The sequence below is a fragment of the Lipotes vexillifer genome, unplaced genomic scaffold, assembly GCF_000442215.2.
Source record: "Lipotes vexillifer unplaced genomic scaffold, Lipotes_vexillifer_v1.1 scaffold308, whole genome shotgun sequence".
In the NCBI taxonomy this organism is placed as follows: domain Eukaryota; kingdom Metazoa; phylum Chordata; class Mammalia; order Artiodactyla; family Lipotidae; genus Lipotes; species Lipotes vexillifer.
The window spans coordinates 2,864,819-2,868,386 of record NW_006792985.1 but is presented as its reverse complement, the minus strand read 5'-3'; the positions used below and the strand labels follow the sequence as shown (position 1 = coordinate 2,868,386).

General features: G+C 46.5%; 1 protein-coding gene across 1 annotated transcript in view; it reads right to left on the bottom strand.

Annotated features, from left to right (window-relative positions):
• SCARA5 (scavenger receptor class A member 5) overlaps positions 1-3,568 on the bottom strand; it is a 114,842-nt gene that overhangs the window by 1,136 nt on the left and 110,138 nt on the right.

Here is a 3,568-nt window from a genome sequence, read left to right as displayed (position 1 = left end):
TCTCCCTCCCTCCCACCCTCCCTATCCCACCCCTCCAGGCGGTCACAAAGCACCGAGCCGGTATCCCTGTGCCATGCGGCTGCTTCCCACTGGCTATCTACCTTACGTTTGTTAGTATATATATGTCCATGTCTCTCTCTCGCCCTATCACACCTCACCCTTCCCCCTCCCCATATCCTCAAGTCTGTTCTCCAGTAGGTCTGTGTCTTTATTCCTGTTTTACCCCTAGGTTCTTCATAACATTTTTTTTTTCTTAAATTCTATATATATGTGTTAGCAGACGGTATTTGTCTCTCTCTTTCTGACTCACTTCACTCTGTATGACAGACTCTAGGTCCATCCACCTCATTACAAATAGCTCAATTTCGTTTTCAAGCCCAAGTCTTGCTGCCTCCCAGGCCACGCTTTATATGAGACACTTCATAGCTTTTGAGATACGATATCTTGCGGCATTTGTTGATGAATATTCAGACAGGGCCTAATCAGAAGGACAATGTTAGACAGACGCTGGGTTGGACAGATCCAGTGCCCCGTAAGTATCTCAAGTATGTCAGTACCAACATTACCTTCAATCTTTTGAAATTTAAAGCAGACGGTCTCTTTCTATGAGCTCAAAACAGTGGTACTCGGAATGACAGGGGATCCCAGAATTTAACATTATAACCAGACATCTATGTAATGACAGGCAGAAGCATCCCTAACCACAAGTAATTAGGCCAAGTTCCCAAAATACAAGGTCCCTATGACAATCTAGCTGAGTTTTGCCTGTCTGTTCACTCCGCTCTTAAGGGGACCAACCTACTGGTCTGAAGATGTCCATGCAGGGGAGCCTTTAGCTGGCTTTCCCAAGATTGTACCTGAGTCTCAAGAGACATAAACTTGGCACTGAGGTCCCTTACTGAATGTCAAGGGAATAGTGCAGCTGCGTGAGGCTCCGAGGGAACGGAGAGGGCTCGTCTGGGGTCAGAGGGGTCAGTGGAGAGGGGAGAAGTCACCTAGAGCCCCCGCTGATGAACTGGTAGGGCCATCACCCGTGGTTCAGGTGGGCTCTCTGGGCTGATGGCCAAGGAAGGTCTCCAATGGTGGGAGCTCACTTGGGAGCCCTCTGGAAGGATGCCTGAGCTTTAGGGCTCCCATCTCCCTACTGGAAGCAGTAGCTTAGAGCTTCGCTACTCAAAGCGTGGTCCCGGACCAGTGGCACCAGCATTCCCCAGAGCTCGTCAAAACTGCAGAACCTCAGGCCCCACCCAAGGCCTACTGAATCCGAATCTACATTTGAAGCAAGTGGTTCTGCATTGAAGTTTGAGAAGCAGAAATAGGTACAGCAGAAATAGGGCTTTACAATAAGTAGAATAAATCTGAATTCAAGTCTCAGCCCCATCTAGGAAGACCATTTCAGTTGGAAAACCGGGAAGGGATTCCCAAAATATGAGACTTTTCGTGCTAAAGCTGGGTAGGTTCTGGGTAAACCGGTATGGCTGGTCACTCCAGCACCCTGACTTGTTAGGTCTATGAGACAGCACCAAAAATCATGGGGTCAAAGGTCATAAACTGGGTTCCAACATTACTGACGGTGTCAACCTGGGCAAGTTCAATGAGGTCACATGTATTCCTGCATTTTGTTTCTTGTGTTTTTTTGGCCACACTGCATGGCATGTGGGATCTGAGCTCCCCAACCAGGGATGGAACCTGCGCCCCCTGCATTGGAAGGGCGGGGTCTTAACCACTGGACCACTGGGGACGTCCCAAGAGAATATTTTTCTTTTTTTCGGCCACACCGTGTGGCTTGTGGGATCTTAGTTCCCCGACCAGGGATTGCACCCGGGCCCTCGGTAGTGAGAGCACAGAGTCCTAACCCCTGGACCACCAGGGAATTCCCAGTTCCTGTATTTTAAAGGGCTTTCAAATGCACCAAAACCCTATACAAAAGGTAGCTCAGGGATTAGTACTGTACCCTGACCCTACCCCCGTTTTCTCCCTGTCCCAACACTCAGCAGCCAGACAACCTCTCCTTTTAGAGGAATTGTCAGGACTAATTATTAAAACCCTTAAAACTGTCACTCACCCTTGGATTGCATGGGAAATCCCTTTACAAAGAGCATCAAGGGAACACCTAAACCATTTTGCTGCCCACAAAATCAACCGCATGAACTAAGTGGTTTGGACATATTTTTTATGCTGAGGTTTTCAGCATCTGTTGTCATGGGAATACCAAGCAGTGAATTCAGGAACAGAGCTGGGAGGAGAGGCCTCCTTCTGCTGTCTTTTTGGATGTTATTTCTTCATCAGAGCCTCTTCCCTAGCCGGATACAGTGTGCCTCTTACACAATAAGCCCTCTGAGGCCGAGCAAAAATTCTCAGATTAAATGTCTCCTGGAAAACACATCAGTTTACAAATTACCCTTTCTTGGGCTACAGGCCCAAGAGCTCTGTGGGATTAGTCACATCCAAAACAAATAAAGGAGCAAATGAAGGAGACCGACAAATACAGAACAGGCCCCAAGGTTACGAGCCCAAATGCATACACAGGATCACGAGACCCCAAACTCTAGCTGGTGTTTGGCTAGGGAGTTCTGGCTAACATCCAGTCATGGAAGAGCTAATAAAATGAGAAAAGCCTTGTTAAATCAGCAGCACAGAATATCTACAGTTCCTGGGACATCGCTGAAGGGCCTATGAACCCGAAGACCGTTTCTGCTCCTTGCCATGTCAGAGGGGCTAGCACTGCCATGACTCCAGGTACCAATCATCCTTTTAGCTTTAGAGCTGACACCTGATACTCAACGTGTGACCCAAGGACCAGGAAATCAGTATCACCTGAGAGGTTGTTAGCAACACAGAGTCTCGGGGCCACCCGGACCCGAATCAGAGTCTGCATCTTAACAAGATCTCCTAGATTCAGGCACGCATTCAGGTCTGAGAAGCCCTGCTCTAGATTAGGTCTGCTCCTCCGAAGTCTCTCTGTGAGCTCCATAAGATGCCCCATCAGGTAAGCGGGGAAGGGGCTACTCTGCTCCCCACTGTACAGTCAGAAAAATTAAACAACAGAGTGAGGTTTTTACCTTGAGGAGGAAAAACTGGGACAAGAGGCCAGGTCTTCTGACACTTAGAGCTGTTGGAAGGTGATATTGTTGGGATGCGTAAGTGGAGATTTTATTCTATCCTTATTCACTCATCCATTCAACAAGTATTTAAGAGTCTACTCCATGCTCAGCACTATTCTGGGTGTAGGGACTACATCAATGAACAAAAAACGATGAAAGAAAAACACTGTTGGTGGGAATGTAAACGGGTATAGTCACTGTGGAGAACAGTATGGAGATTTCTCAAAAAACTAAAAATAGAACTACTATATGACCCAGCAATCCCACTCCTGGGTACATATCTGAAAAAAAACCAAAAACACTAATTTGAAAGATACATGCACCCCAATGTTCATAGCAGCATTATTTACAATCGTCAAGATATGGAAGCAAACTAAGCGTGCATCAACAGATGATAAAGAAGGCTGTGGTATATATATATATATATATATATATATATATATATATATATATACACAATGGAA